Raw genomic sequence first — 16972 nt, 5'->3', positions numbered from 1 at the left:
TGTACTATATGCTAACAATTTGGATGTAAATTTTAAAAAATTAAAACTAAAATTAAAACAAAACAAAACAAATTTAATAACAAAACTCCCCAAAGGGCTTAAGATTGTATGCGATAGATCCACAACCATGACCTGTTTGGAGAATGCACAGACCTATTTCTTTATGGCAACCTTACCACTAATGAGAGAATACAGCAGTGGGGTGGGGTAATGAATTAATGGAAAGATAGTAAATGCCATTTGTCAAAACTGTCTGAGGGATTTGATCCCAGTACTTATTAAGATATATACTTTTCCTGTTGTCTATCCCTGAAGCCAGCCAGGGGTTTATTGCTACTTCACTAAAGAATGTGTATCAAGTAATATTTGGTGGGTATTTTACACCTTAGTCGTATCTTCAATGCCAATATCATCAAACAAATTTTTAACATCAAATGAGATACTGTACTTGCAAATTGAATACTAACAAAATTGCATATTTCATGTTTTCCTCATGAGTATAAGACCTACTAACTCCCATTTATTCCTAGTCTTACTCCTCCAGTTGAGACCAATATTGTGTCACCATTGCCTAATATTTGACTACAAAATTGACTTTTCAGTATGTTTCATATCCCAATTTTATACTAATTTAGATGTCAAGTTAATGTGACTATGCGTGAGGTTGGCAAACTTTTATGTAAGGAACATATAGTAAATATTTTATTCTTTGTAGGCCATACTGTTTCTGTTACTACTCTTCCAGTATGCCCTTATTGGGTCAAAAATTCCTAAATATGAGTGTGGCTGCATTCCAGTTACACTTCATGCAAAAAACAGATGTTAGGCTGTTTTTGGCTCATGTTCTGTAGGTGGCAGACTCCTGATCTACACAAAGGAATTAAGAGCACTAGAATTAGTAACTAGTGGACTGTTTAAGAAACTAACAGTCTAGCATATATGTTTATAGCATATGTAAAAGAAACCTATACTAATAGTAGCACAGGGCAGGAGTGGAGAACTGGAAGTCCATGTGGAAAGGAAGGGTCGGATGCTCTATATGAAGAAATATAAACTCACGTGAAGGTATACTGTGGTCAGCTGTACTGAATAACCCCTAAAGCAAACACACAAAAAATAATTACAGGCAACACCATTGAACCAAAGAAAAGGATTTAAAACAAAATCATCTGTAAAAATTGACTTATTTCAAAGAAAACAGAAAGAGAGGGAATACAGCAAAGGAGACATCATGAAAGCAATAGCAAGATAATGTAAATCTATATAACAATATCTGTAAAAGGACATAGTCTAAAGGCCCCATTGAAAAGCAAACATTGTCACTGGTTGTTTTGTTTTGTTTTGTTTTAGTTTTATTTATTTGAGAGAGAGAGGTTGAAAGAGAATCTCAGTAGGCTCTGTGCTGACAGTTTAGACCCCAACATTGGGCTCAATTTCAAGAGCCATGAGATCATGACCTGAGCTGAAATCAAGAGTCTTAAACCTATAACCATGTGAGCCAACCAGGCGCCCCTGACAATTGGATTTTTTAAAGACAGACAAAAATATATTTCCTAGGGGAAATTCCCTTCAAAAATTAAGGACACAAAGTAAAATCCTGGACAAAAGATAAACATAAATGCTATTAAAAATAGAGTAGCTATATTAAGATCAAAGTTAATTAAAGACCAAATAACATGACCAGGGAGAATGAAATCTATTTCATAATCACAAAGGGGTACATTTACCAGAATGATATCAGAATCCTAATTAATCCCTTGTTTTCACTACACACAAATACACAAATACTCCCCATATTCACGTCAGACACTAGAATCATGATGGACATCCCGTATTTCACGAACACACACACACATACAGAAACATTACACACAGATCCAAACACTTGCATATGCGCTACATTCAAATCCACAGCCATTTACGTTTACACACTCACACTCATAGACTCCATAGCAAACTCACATTTGTGCATGCACTCATCAAATACAAGCACACACTCACATTTACACACACTTGCCTGTACTCCCGCATTGCCAGTTCTATGTATGTAATTACATTCAAAGAGTCCGCATGCACATGTGGGTCTCGACAATGTCCTCACATGTTGGAAGAATACAGGCACCTCCTGACCTTGGATGCCTGAAAATGGGGGGCACTTTCCACCTTTTTTTTACTTCTTCCATCCCTGCAACAACCCCGAAAGATGACATTTACCACATGCAGTATCTTAAACTGCTGTGAGCATTGCCACTGCAGGGGCAGGTGAATAGGGCATATTTGGAAGGTTACAGGCGTGTGATAGAGTAGGGTCCAAATGAGGCCAGAGGGAGGAGGTTATAGGTAGTGTGCAGAGAGCATGGGAGCATGGAGAAACAGATGCAAAACTCTTCAAAGGCATATGATGCCATAGTACTTGGTAAATATAGACAGATACAGAAAAGCAAGGGGGAAAGGCTAAAATGAACCCTGAAGTACGGTAACAGAGTCAGGGACATCAGTATGAGAGCAGTTAGCTGTAGGTAAGTAAATAAAATGGGAAAGAGAAAACTAGATCTGTGTGAGGACAGGTAATTCCCAGATCGTTCTACTCAGAGAGTCTAAGAGCAATGACATTCCAGTAGCAAGGAGAACACTCAGCATCCACATCTTGGTTTCTAACACTATTCTCTAAAAAAAAAAAAAAAAAAAAAAAAGGCTCCTTGGAGTTATGGCTGATTCTGTGGCAGGCGCAGGGAAAATACAAGATGAGCCTGGGGGATCTTGTAGTGGCAGAATGTTAAGAGTAAGGAAGTAATAAAAAAAAAAAATGGGGACATATCAAAGGGCCATAACAGCCAAACCTGAAAGAACTCCTGCCTCCTGTTACCAAATCTCTGATACCAACTGGGTGTCCTTCAATTCAATATAATTCTGAATTTATCTGGTGTTAGTAGAGACCCCACAAGTTAAGGACAAAGTCCTGCCTGGGACTTCCCCCACTTCAGACACCAGTCACAAGTCAGGCATTCCCAAACCTCCCACACATCTCCAGCCAAATACAAATTTAAGGCTTCCTCTGATCCCCTCTTGTTCAATATTTGCAGGGAAGACTCACAGAACTCGGAAAGTGCTATATGTATGATAATCCTTGATAAAGTTATTTGGTATATTGGGACACAAAAAATGGAGGCCACCCCAGGTGCCCGACCCGCATCACAAATCTAAACCAGCCTGCTCTTATGTGAAACATCAGCAAAGAAACCTAATATATACCAATCACAGACCTCTAACTCAGTTTCAGCTGGCCGACCTTATACTGGAAAATAGCAGTTCTGTTCTTCTAAGGAAATCCCCGACCTCCTAGCCAAACATGCTCTGTTTCTGCACTGCCTCTTCTAAAAGTCAATCTTGCCCCAAATCCATCAGGAAGAGCACTCTATTCCCTGCATGGGAGGCTCTGTCCTCCCCAAATCAAGGGTTGTCTTCCCTGGAATAAACGACAGCAAACTCGTTACTAAATTGTTTTAGTTTTGTCATTTCACATGTTATTGTAAAGGATAGCAGTAAAGAGCCACATGAAGGCATCCATAGGGCAGGGTTTGGGAGGACTGCCCATACAGTAGCTTTTGTCCCCCACAAAGAAGCTCCCAGGAGCTCCTCCAGGTGTTTAATCAGGGCTTCACTACGTAGACTTGGTTGATTAAATCATTGGCCACATGACTGAAGTCAATCCCCAGTCAGCCTCCTTCCTCTCCCTAGGGGTTGGGCTGCTAAGCGTTTCCATCCAATCACATAGTTGGTCTTTCAGAGGTGTCCAGTCCCCCATTTTGAAGTTCTGTGGGGAACCCTTGCCCAGAGTTGCCTCCTTAGTGTAATAAGGACACTCCTACCACTTAGGAATTCTTAAAGGTTTCTGAAGCTTTGAGCCAGGAACCTGAGACAAAGACCAGGTGAGTGTGTGTGTGTGTGTGTTCATGTTTATTTTTGGGAGAAAGAGTGCATGCACGCACACAAGAGTGGGAGGGGCAGAGAGAGAGGGAGACACAGAATCCGAAGGAGTCTCCAGGCTCTGATCTATCAAAACAGAGCCCAGTGTGGGGCTTGGACCCACAAGCTGTGAGACCATGACCTGAGCTGAAATTGAATGCTTCCCTGATGGAGCCACCCAGGTGCCCCCTGAGTGTACGTTATACCACAGCTTCCAATGACCAAAGCTTGAACAATCTAAGCAACTAAATAATTTGCAGAGCATTGAAGTATAACACAAGGTATAAAATAAGTATAAATGAGTTCATGCTGATATGAGTAACCAATTGAATAAACACATACATGAAGGAGAAGTGACAGCTTCCACACAGAAGAATGGCAGATAATAAATGTGGCTACTTAGCCCTCCAGGATGTGGAGCTTAGTTCAACAGCACACCCCTACCCTCAAGTACCATCGTCCCCCACCGCCCCCTCACTTGACTGTGGGCTGTATTTAGAGTTTCCCAAAGAATAGAGTATGGAAAGGCATGCATGGTAATTTTACAGTGGAGGAGTCTGGTGAACATGACCTTAACTAACTGATCACGATTAACATCATCCAAGGTAACTCGTGTTAATTGCAAGAAACCTCTCAGACTGTATGCCGTGATGAGATGTGATATTCTTCTCAAGAATCCATAAACGCAGTCTATCCAGGAGAACAACTTCAGGGGCACTTGGGTGGCTCAGCTGGTCGAGCGACTGACTCTTGATTTCAGCTCAGGTCATGATCTCACAGTTAGTGGGATCAAGCCCCAGGTCAGGCCCTGCGCTGACCGCGTGGAGCCTGCTTGGGATTCTTTCTTTCCCTCTTTCTGCCCCCCTGTCCTCCCTATCAAATAAATAAACTTAAGGAAAAGAAAAAGAAAACTTCTGAGAAATTCAACTTTAGAGGCATTCTAAAATGTGAGGGACCAGTATACCTCAAACGTGTCATGAAAAACAAGGAAACTGTGAGAACATGTCACTGAGCAGAGGAGACTGGGGGAGACAGGACAATTCCATGTATGTGATATCCTGGATTGGATGTTGATGGGGAAAAATGAGCGTGTTAAAACAGTTGAAATGTAAATAAAGTCTGAAGTTTAGTTAACTGTGACATACCGATGTTGGTTCCTTAGTTTTGACAAGTGAACAATGATAAAGTTAAGATGGTAGCATTTAGGGTACTGGGTGAGCGCCATTTTGGAACTCTCAATGTTATCTTTACAAATTTTCTGAAAATCTAAAGTTATTCCAAACTAAAATATTTATCTAAAAAAACTTGCAAGTGCTTATGATTTATTAACAATTAGATTAAAATATTTCTTTAAAAAAATTTTTTTAGAGTTTTGTTAGTTTAGAGAGAGAGAGAGAGAGAGAGAGCGCGCACAGGGGTGGAACAGAGACAGAGCTGTCAGCACAGAGCCAGATGCGGGGCTCAAACTCACAAACTGCGAGGTCGTGACCTGAGCCAAAGTCAGATGCCCAACTGACTGAGCCACCCAGGTGCCCCTGAAATCTTTGTTCTTTAATTTTTTTATTTTTAATTAATCTCTACACCCAATATCAGACTCAAAGTCACCATCTGGAGATTAAAAGACGCATACTCTACTGGCTGAGCCAGCCAGGCCCCCCTAAAATAGTTCTATGTTTTAGTTAATATCTTTTTTTCCTTTCAGTGCTGTCTATATTGCCCTGGTGGTGATTTCAAAAGTGATACTATCCCTTGTTAAACAAAATATGTTCATATACTCCACCTTCAAATTGCTATTCGTCTCCTGCACCAAGCCACCAAGCTTGATGAAATGGTCCTCCATAACCTCAAGCTGGAAAAGCAGAAGTCCATCTTGAAATCTCTTTCTCACCAACACAGCCAACTACCATCAAGATTTAACACAGAACAGTCTACCTTGTAAACATCTCAAAAGTCATTCAGTCTTTTGCCACATACGCAATCTGTTTACTGGTTGCACCTGCACCCTTTCTAAAATTCAGCTGACACCTCTTCCTATGTTCCTCTTTGTGTCCCGCAGTTTACTCTTCAAATGTTGACCAGAAAATATTTTAATTAAAGCACTCATCTTGCTCCATAAATGTTATCATATTTAAAATATTCCCAATATCTCTTAGATATGAGGCATAATATTCACAACATAGCCTCCAAAGCCAACAATAAGTAAAACCTAGTTTTCCCTCCACCTTCACCCCAGGCCATTTGCATCAGAAATCAGGATTTACAATTCCACTCTCAGGTACATCTTGGGAAAATTTAATATCTCAATATGAAAGTTACACATTCAAAAATATTTCTAGTATGTTCACATTATTTCAGGACTGTTTTATGGAATCTTAACTTCTCCACTGTTACCATTAATAAAAATACAACTATATAAGCACACACATATTAATTAGAGAGGATTTCTTGTACCATGATCTTTATTATTTCATATCAGGCTGGTGTCAGTGGGTCTCATTCACCCCTCTCTCTGCATGGAAACTGGAACATATTTGTTCTTAACATTATTTGAGGTCTCAGGGCATCCATGGCTGAACTGATGGAAGACTATTATATTTCCATGATGAGATGAGGGAATTATGTATTTCTTCCACAGCAGACACAGTACACACAGCCTGAATATGCTGGGGTCATGGTTCATGAGAACAAAAGGACTAATAGTTGAAAAACATGCAGTGATTAGTACAGTGATATTCACCAGCCACCAACTAGAATTATTCAAGAGAGCCAAGTAAACACAAATGATGGACAAAATGGCATAAAACGATGCAAAGGTGGTCACCAAAACAAGGATGCTTTGGGTGGCTCCGGTCTCACAGTCTCACTGGAGGGCTTGGTGGGGGACAGATTGCTCTTATGGATGCATTGGACCCTCTGTGCCAGTGAATAAGAAAAACCAAGGAGTTGCTGGGCAGGGTCATGTGTCCCAAAAACAAAATGTATGGAAAATATCATTGCTGCATCTAATGAGCCTGTGATCTTGTCTCTACACTGTGAAGCACAACAATATCCCAAATCATTTTTTTGGATAATAGTTTGTTGTTCCATTTACCAGCCATATAAATAGGAAAAAACATGTTTACCAACATGCAGAACACCCTGCATAGGATACTGGAGGGGCCAATGTACTTTGGAGCTTTCACTTTAAGCTCTGCCCACCTGGAGTTCCCAGGACTGATCGTGATGGCCTGGAAGACACTCAAGGGGCAGGTGGAACAAAGGGACATACCTCTGGCCACTCCGTGAACATATAAAAGAACATAGCATCCAAAACAATTGGTGAAATGTTTCAGCCCTAGAGCTGCCATGGTCTCTGGGATTCCTCTAGAGAGAATGGGCAAGGAGTTGGCTACACTCAGATGCCTGAGAACCAACTTTGTGGATCTCGGCTCGCATCCTCTACAGCAAAGGGACATCTAATGATAGAAGAGTGAGAAATTGATCAGGATTCCAATGACTATCTGGGATAGGAAGATCACTATATTCAAATGCACTGAAACCATTCTGTCGTTGTCCAGAACTCAATATTCAAATTCACAGGCAGAGAGTTCTGCATTAAAGTATGAATTTCAGGCTACACTTTCATGGAAAATAAAATCTCACCTTATCTCTCCTGTTCCCTGAGAATGAACATCTAAACTATATTGTCTTTTGTTAAGAGATTTCCCAAGTTACATGTGTGTGTTTTAATAGCACTTATAATGCGTGGGTCACTGTTATTACTGCTTTCCCTATTGTAACTTATATAATATTCACAACCCTACGAGCTAGGAACTAACATTACTCTCATTCTGTGGATGAGGAGAATTTAACCACGGGAAGTTAAATGACTCATCTAAATAGAAGTAGAATCAGGATTTGAACCTGGGTAGCCTAGTTTCAATGACATGAATGTTTCCTACTGTACTATACTATGCCAGGAAACTCGTCATGGGTATACACATACACACAGACACCTTCTCATATTTTAAATTTATTTTCCTTAATAAACCTGGTTTGATCATTTCCCACTTTTTTAAAGTGTTCTTTTTGACCAATATAACTAAGGAACAAAGTTTCAAAGGCCTTAATAAATTATAGATGCACTGAACAATTTTATATGAGCCAATCTGATTTATGTAATGTAGACAAATGTCAGGATGGCAGCAGAAAACTCATTTCATTTTTTGCCTGGACCAAAGGTACAATGATATCCGTAAGAGAAATTATTGTGCAGAACTGCACTGTGTGCTAATATATGGGACATAAAACTCACATAGTGATAAAGCATATTAGGGCAGAAAATATTAATCCTATTTAAATACATATTAATCAGTGTATGTTTGTTATTTTAGAATAAACAAACTGAAACTTGAACTAATATTTGATTTGAAAATGCAATTAAAGTATAATACAAACATGCAAAATGGAATTTGAAGACTTGGAATTTGGGCATTTAATAAATTGAAAATCAAGAGAAGTGAATAGTGAGTTGGGAATAGTCTTGAAACGATTTTAAACCAGAAGAAATATAGCTTAATATTGCTTTTTTCCTTGATGAGATTATATTTTTAAATTAATCCATCATATTAAAATTAAATTAATATATAAAAATAAAGTCCTTAATCTATTTCTCTTTAAAACCCTCTATAGTGATGTTAGCTTTTTCTTAAAGGACATTTCCTTATTTTAGGAAACAAGATTGTCTCACTGATCAAGAGACCACAGAGATTTTCAGTAGAGACATATTTACTCTCTCTATTAAGCGCATCATACTCAAGTTACAGAAGAATAAATTTCAGCAATTCCCATTCAGACAACTGTTTCTACTGTTTCTGCTGTATTTCAATTAGTTCCATCATACTCATTATCACACACACATGTCTTTAGAGAAATCACATTATTTCTCCTGAAAATGTCTCTGTGACCCTTGCACACTGTATGGCAGATCAATTCTGAAAGTATAATCTTTTTTTTTTTTTTTTAAGTAGGCTGTCAATTCCCAGCACTGGCTTGAACTTATGACCCCAAGATCAAGACCTGAGCTGAGATCAACAGTTGGATGCTTCAATGACTGAGCCACCCAGGTGGCCCCTGAAATTATAATCTTGAAGTATCTTAAAATTCAGACTCTGAGCGCACTTGGATCAAACACGAAGAACCCCGTCAATGAGGATTTTGTTAAATTACGTTAGCAGCAGTCATGCACTGATTGAGCAGTCTCTCTCACAAGCTCAGCCTGTGCCGGAAGATTCTTTTCCCAGACATGCTCGCCTACCCAGATTCCTACTGCATCTCCTAACCTTAGAGACTAAACTAGAAGATACTCATAGACTCCTTCCTGCCACAAGAACTGGGAGCTGGGTGTAAAGTAGCAGGCAAAGCATGTGTGGGAGGGAGAAAGCCAAACCCTGAGATAGAGGTTAGTGATTCTGTGACCTCACCTCCCCAAAGAATTGCCATCAACATGTCAGCTGTAGTGACAATGTTGGTTCAACACTTGGGGAGCTGAGAATGGTTCTGAAAAATTCTTTAATTACCAGGATCTATTAGAAGTTTCTAGTGAGCGTATCCAAAGAGACAGTTGGAGTGTATGAGAGCGACTCTTCCTTTTCCATTATTCTTGGAAGCAGACAGAGTGTCCCATGGAAGGAGGAAATGCTGAGGTCTGAGCCATGAGAGACCAGTGAAGAAGCACATGTGCCTCACTGGATTCTGTGCTTCCCTGAGAATTTCTCTTACCCCAGTCTAATTCTTTGTTAATCCTCAGACCCAACTACCACCACCATTTCACTTATGGGCAGAAAGAAAGAATTCTCCAAATGACCCAAGAAGGCTTTCTATTTTTAAAATTTTCAATAGGTGCAATACATTCAAAATTTTCGATAAATGCAAATAAAGAACATGATGCCAAGAAGTGAAATTAAATATTTGTCCTGCTTCCCCAACTCAAAACAAATTAACTAGAAAGCCTATATAAAATGGACATTTTCTAAGAAAATACATTTTATCAAAATTGACTTCAGTAAGATAAGGAGTCCAAACACACCAATATCCATAGAGAAGAGGAAAACATTTATCAGAGTCCCTCATAAATGAAAGCACCCAGATCACATTAGCAGCCAGACTCTTCCACTCTCTTATATAGCAAATAAGCTAATGCTACTTACTCAAGAGCATCAGAGAGGAAGTAAAATTTCCAAATTATCTTTATACGTCACATAAAATTCTGATACTGAAACATCCTAAAGTTTGTACCAAAAAGAATACCACAGAAAGATGTTACCTCTTCTGACAGATGGTACCATGTAAAATAAATATAGCCAAAACCCCTGAAAAATCATATAAAAATATGATAGCAAAGAATTTGTGCCTAAAATTCAAGGATGATTCGCTATTAGGAAACTCATTAATATACTGTATCACATTTATGAAGAGAAATCAAGAAATCTTACTCATAGTTACAAAAACATTATTTGGAGGAATTCATCATGTAAGAATGTTAAATCAAAACATGTGAAATTAGGAAATTCTTTAGGATCTTTCCCAACTTGACAAAACAAAGTCTTCATCTTGCTCATAGGGAAGTGCTAGATATATCCACTAAGGCCAGAAAACCACACTAAAAAAGTACATGGTCACCGGTTGTATACATTTGTCATTTTGTTGGAGGTTTAGCTAGGGCAACTTAAAATGGCATAGGAATGAGAAAGAAGGACGTAGAACTATGTTTGCAAATGATACAAGTATGCCTCTGGAAACACAAAGGAACTCCTAGAAAAATCCACTTTGAAAAATAATTCAGTAAGCTAATAGGCTATAGTACTGATACAGAAAAACAATAGCCTTTTTGCACATAGACTATTTGTTTTAAAGATTTTCTTTTTAAGTAATCTCTATACCCAAGATGGGGCTCAAACTCATGATCCCAAGTTCAAGAGTTGCACATTCCACCAACTGAGCCCCACAGGCAACCCTATACATAGAATAGAATATTTTTGTACAATAGCTGATGTACAACAAACAATCATTTACAAGTTATAGTAGCAGGGCCAGCAATTACAAGGGTATAACATAAAATAGAGGTGCCTGGGTAGCTCAGTGAGTTCAGTGTCCGACTTGGGCTCAGGTCATGATCTCTTGGTTCCTTGGTTTGAGCCATGAGTCGGGTTCTGTGCTGACAGCTCAGAACCTGGAGCCTGCTTCAGATTCTGTGTCTCCCTCTCTCCATCTGCCCCTCTCGGACTTGTGCTCTCTCAAAAATAATAAACATTTTTAAAAAAATAGTGTAACCTACAGGCTTCAAGCTGTATTACAAAGCTGTAATCATCAAGACAGTATGTTACTGGCATAAAAACAGACACTCAGATCAATGGAACAGAATAGAGAACACAGAAATGGACCCACAAACATATGGCCAACTAATCTTTGACAAAACAGGAAAGAATATCCAACGGAATAAAGACAGTCTCTTCAGCAAGTGGTGCTGGGAAAACTGGATAGCAACATGCAGAAGAATTAACCTGGACCACTTTCCTATACTGTACACAAAAATAAACTCAAAATGGATGAAAGACCTCAATGTAAGACAGGAAGCCATCAAAATCCTCGATGAGAGACCAGGCAAAAACCTCTTTGATCTTGGCCGCAGCAACTTCTTACTCAACACGTCTCTGGAGGCAAGGAAAACAAAAGCAAAAATGAACTACTGGGACCTCACCAAAATAACAACCTTCTGCACAGAGAAGGAAACAATCAGCAAAACTAAAAGGCAACTGATGGAATGGGAGAAGATATTTTCAAATGACATATCAGATAGAGGGTTAATATCCAAAATTTATAAAGAACTTATCAAATTCAACACCCAAAAAACAAATAATCCAGTGAAGAAATAAAGACATGAATAGACACTTTTCCAAAGAAGACATCCAGATGGCCAACTGATACATGAAAAAATGCTCAACATCACTCACCATCAGGGAAATATAAGTCAAAACCACAATGAGATACCACCTCACACCTGTCAGAATGGCTAACATTGACAACTCAGGCAGCAATGGATGCTGGCAAGGATGTGGAGAAAGAGGATCTCTTGTGCACTGCTGGTGGGAATGCAAGCTGGTGCAGCCACTCTGGAAAATAGTATGGAGGTTCCTCAAAAAACTAAAAATAGAACTACCCTACAACCCAGCAATTGCACTACTAGGTATTTATCCAAGGGATACAGGTGTGTGTGCTGTTTCGAAGGGACACATGCACCCCAATGTTTATAGCAGCACTATCAACAATAGTCAAAGTATGGAAAGAGCCCAAATGTCCATCGATAGATGAATGGATAAAGATGTGCCATACACACACACACACAATGGAGTATTACTGGCAATCAAAAAGAATGAAATCTTGCCATTTGCAACTTCATGGATGGAACTAGGTGGTATTATGCTAAGTGAAATTAGTCAGAAAGACAAATATCATGACTTCACTCATATGAGGACTTTAGGACACAGAACAGATGAACACAGGGAAGGGAAGCAAAAATAATATAAAACAGGGGGACAAAACATAAGAGACTCTTAAATATGGAGAAGAAACAGAGGGTTACTGGAGGGGTTGTGGGAGGGGGGATGGGCTAAATGGGTAAGGGGCATAAAGGAATCTATTCCTGAAATCACTGTTGTACTATATGCTAACTAACTTAGATGTAAATGAAAAAAATAAAAATAAACAAATAAATAAATGACAAAAGAAAACACAAAATAGTGTATCCTAAAATGAAATACGGGCACATGGGTGTCTCAGTCAGTTGAGTGGCCAACTCCTGGTTTCATCCCAGGGAGTGATACATCCACCTCCATGCTGAGCATGGAGACTGCTTGGAATTCCCCCCCCCCCACTTCCCTCTTCCTACCCTCTCTCTTTCTCTTGCACTCTAAATAAAAAAACAAGTAACTTTAAAAAATGAAATATACTAACTAGGAATGAATCTAACAAAATATGTAAAGCCTATATGGCGAAAAAATAAAACATTCCTGAAATACATGAAAGTAGAAATAAATGAAAGTAAATTTACATCATGTTCCTGGGTAGAAAAACTCAATATTATAAAAAGGTCAATTCTTCTTAAAGTAACTTATAAATTTAATTGGATCCTGACATACATACCATCAGCCAGTTTTTGAACTAACAATGTTACTGCAAAAATCTTATAGAATATTGAACAAAAAACAATACACACAAAAACTCTTTTAAAAAACCAAAATGAGTATGGTTATCCTTATGAGATGTTTATTTATGAACAGACTATTAGATCAGTGAAGTTAAAAATTCAGAAGTATGCCAAAGTGCATAAGAAAAGTTAATACCCAGCAAAAACTACAGTAGGTATAACATTATTAATGCTTGGCATTTGGTAAATGGGGATTCCTACCAAAATGACAATCAGTGTTCTTATTCTTCACATCCTACAGCGGGATAAAGGTCAAACAAAAGAGAAGTCTATATGGTAAAAAAATAATTAAAAATGATTAAATACCTTCCTAAGACCTGCTTCTCAAGCACCTGACTGTAGCCAACCTCTGGCTCATCATCATTAAAGACGTAGCTCAGCAACACTTTTGGCTTGAAAAATATCTTCGTTGAGTTTTGATGAAACTTGTTTTGTATGTTCAGAGTGGCCACTGGTGTATCCATTGGCACCACCTGCTTCTTGAGTGTCTTCCAGGACATCACGATGGCCTCAGGAACTCCAAGATGATAGAACTTAAAATAAAAGCTCTGTGTGCCTAACAATCAGCGGCTGGATCCTAACTGTGCTGGCAAATACCACTTTCTTCTTGTGACTGACAATGAACAGTGGAAACATTATATAGAAATATGACTGGGGGTGCTGAATAAGAAGATCACACAATCAGCACTTGCCCTACTTGTAACGTTCTCTACTGTCAGACATTTGGGATTCACGATAGGGGCCAGCAACTCCATAGTTTTCAAGCTCTTAAGATACAAGCAGTGGGTCCAGCACATTCACAGGACAACATCTCCAGAATTTCCCCAGAAGTGAGGGCTACCCAAGGCATCCTTGTCTTGATAAGCACCTTTGTATCGTTTTATGCTCTCTCTTCAACCTTTTTATTTGGCTCTCTCTGAAAACCCCAGTTGGTGGGTCATGAACCCCTCTGATCTAATCACTCCCTGTTTGTTTTTTGTTTTGTTTTAACAATCTGCCCTTCTGTTCTCTGGAGTCCTGACCTCATTGTGTCCCGGGTCATCTCTGCATGCTGCAGAAAGAATACACAGCCCTCTAAAATGACAAGATACCTATAAATTATTGTAAACTGTTAAACAATGTGTAGTCATTTGTTCATTCACTCCTTGCAGAGATTTAAGCACTGGAGGGGGCAGTCACATAACAGAGAGGGTGTGAAAAGCAAATGCAGCCAGCACCACCTTCAGAATTTCCACAGGAAACAGAAGAGCTATTAACTTGCATATTTCATATTAAAAATTATTAAGAGTGTATATGATGCTACTGAAGATGTGAAAAACTAGCTTTACTATTTGCTTGTATTATTCACGTAAAGAACAGACATCCTTACCACATGTCTCTGGAAATATTTCAAAACCAGTATTTCACCAGTACTAGGAAAAGTTAAGTATCTCTGAAAGAGTACACATTTTAGAAGCTATGTTAACTGCACTTCACACGAAGCATTCGGAAACAGAAAACGAAGCGATCAGTTAAAATAATCTAATTTTCTAGGCACCTGGCTGACTCAGTTGGTTAATTAAGCCTCAGACTCTTGGTTTTGGTTCAGGTCATGATCTCAGGATTTGTGAGATCCAGCCCAGAGTGGGAGTAATGGGGGGTGGGCAGAGGGCTCTGCTCAGAGCCTGCTTGGGTTTCTAGATCTAGCTCTCTGCCCCTCCCTTGCTTGCACTTGCCCCTGTACTCTCCCACAAAATAAATACATATTTAAAAATCTAATTTTCAGGTAAAAACTAGTCTTCCAAAAGAAGTGAAAAAATTTTTAAACTAAAATTGCAATGATATTTAGTAATTAAAGGTTAAGCAAAATACAGGTGCCATCTGGTAGGTCTCAAAGGCGTTTGGATTTATAATTCACCTCGAAGGTGTGGATTCCAATACCAAATAAAGAGAGAAAAATTGATAACCCATAGAGGCAGAAATGTTTGCTTCTTTAAAGCAATGTGCCAACCCTCACCCCCCACAGCCCAGAGCCTGGCCTGGAACCCCCAGGAGAGCAGAAGGGCCAATGGGGAGAAGAAGTGACAGTTCAGTGAAAATTACAACTAGTACCAAACTGCACATTCCCCACAGAAGAGTTTTGCATGTCGCATTCTAGCGTCCATCACCGATACTGACCACCCGGCTTTAACTTCATTAAACAAGAAGCTGTCACTGTCCGGGTCTCAGTCGCCCCACGAGGACCCCCGGCCCCAGGTAGCATCGCTGCTCCGCCCCTCCCGCTGGAGGCCAATCTCCACCGCTCGCTAAAAATGTTTCCATGGGCACCGTGATCAACTTGTCAAATACCACCACTCCCAACAGAAGCAGCCCACCCTTCCCTAACCTTGTGCCCAGCCTGGCTCCAAACGACACCAGCGGGACTGGAAGGAATCCAAAAGCAGAACCCGAAAACGCGGGGCAGGAAGGACAAACAGAAGACCAAACAGCAGGCCCCCGTGTCGTGCAAGGCAGGAGACCCAGCGCGCCGGGGTCCCGCCCACACCCGCCGCTTCCGCAACCGCCCCGGCTCCGCCCTGAGAACGCCCCGGCTGATCGACGAGACCCATGCGCATGCGCGCTTTCCTGCAGACCCGGAAGCCGATTTCCCGGAGCAAAGGTTGTGCTCGGATGAGTGAGTGTCCATTTTTCTGCTTCTTGCCCTGGAGCGGCTCCTCGGGCCCCGCCTCCCCACCCAGGTTTCGGGGGCACCTGGTAAGGTAAAATCTTTGAAACCACTCATGCCTCTCGCTGGGAGTTCGTCCCTGTCGCCTCTCGCGGCGTGGCCATAAGACGTTCCGAGCCCAGTCAGTCGGTGCGGGTCACGGGCGTCAGCGTTCGTTTCCGGTTAAAATCTCTGTGAGGCAGGTTCGGGCCCAGCCTTTCTGCTTTGGCCCTTACAGACCCAAGTCGCCTTGCCGGTCGTTTTCCCGCTCAGAACCTTTCTCTGACTCCCGAGTCTCCCCCCGGTCGCCACACCCCACCCCCAACCGCGTCGAGCACAGTCGTCACTAGGGAGGTGGATGCACGCCCTTCGCCCCGCCGCAGGGAGGGCAGAGTGGGGGCAGAGATGGCGGGGAAAGACGCAGAAATCTGCGGAGTTAGAGGGTCATTGGAAAGTGTGGGGAGAAAGAACGGCGGGGATTGAAACAGAGGCCGTAATAGAGTGGTGTCAGACTGTTGGAGGAGTAATAGCGAGGGAGGGAAACAGAAATGGACAAAAGGACTGAAGAGAAATAAGGACACAGAGAGACTTAACACAGAGAACAAAACACGTAGTGAGTGGTCTGGGACAAAGCACAGGACCCAAACCCTGGTAAGTACTGAATTGATTGGGTATGGGATATTAAGTTGTGAAGTGCTGATTTGTGGCCCTGTGACCTCGTTAATTAAAACTTGGGAATTGTTTCAGTTATGCAGAAGAGAATGAGAGGTGTGAAACCAGGTGTTGGAGGCATCTGCACTTTCTAAGTATTGCATCAGAAGATAATTCCATTTGGAACCCTTACTCATCTAGAGGGCAGAGGCTTAGCTCAGTCACTTAATGGGGGAAGACTTTCTATAACCACATGGTGCTTTTTGCAATAGCCATTATTAACAGTACTATTTCTCTCTCCTTTTTTTATGGCTCATCGCATTCTTTTCTAAATTTGATGTATCCTCTTTATCTTTAATATAATCCATTGGATATCTTTTTAATTTCCAAATTATTTTCCCTCTTAATTTTTACTGTTCAGATTATGA

The 16972-nt window shown here is 40.4% G+C and overlaps 1 protein-coding gene and 1 pseudogene across 1 annotated transcript in view; both read right to left on the bottom strand.

The window, feature by feature from the left end:
• The window catches only part of LOC106974915 (zinc finger protein 677-like), a 153086-nt gene that overhangs the window by 38018 nt on the left and 98096 nt on the right, over positions 1 to 16972 (bottom strand). The gene's annotated exons all lie outside the window — the stretch shown is intronic.
• On the bottom strand, positions 138 to 12340 carry LOC128313279 (vomeronasal type-1 receptor 2-like; annotated as a pseudogene).

Source organism: Acinonyx jubatus, chromosome E2 (assembly GCF_027475565.1).
Source record: "Acinonyx jubatus isolate Ajub_Pintada_27869175 chromosome E2, VMU_Ajub_asm_v1.0, whole genome shotgun sequence".
NCBI lineage: Eukaryota > Metazoa > Chordata > Mammalia > Carnivora > Felidae > Acinonyx > Acinonyx jubatus.
This window is presented reverse-complemented; position numbering and strand designations above follow the sequence as displayed.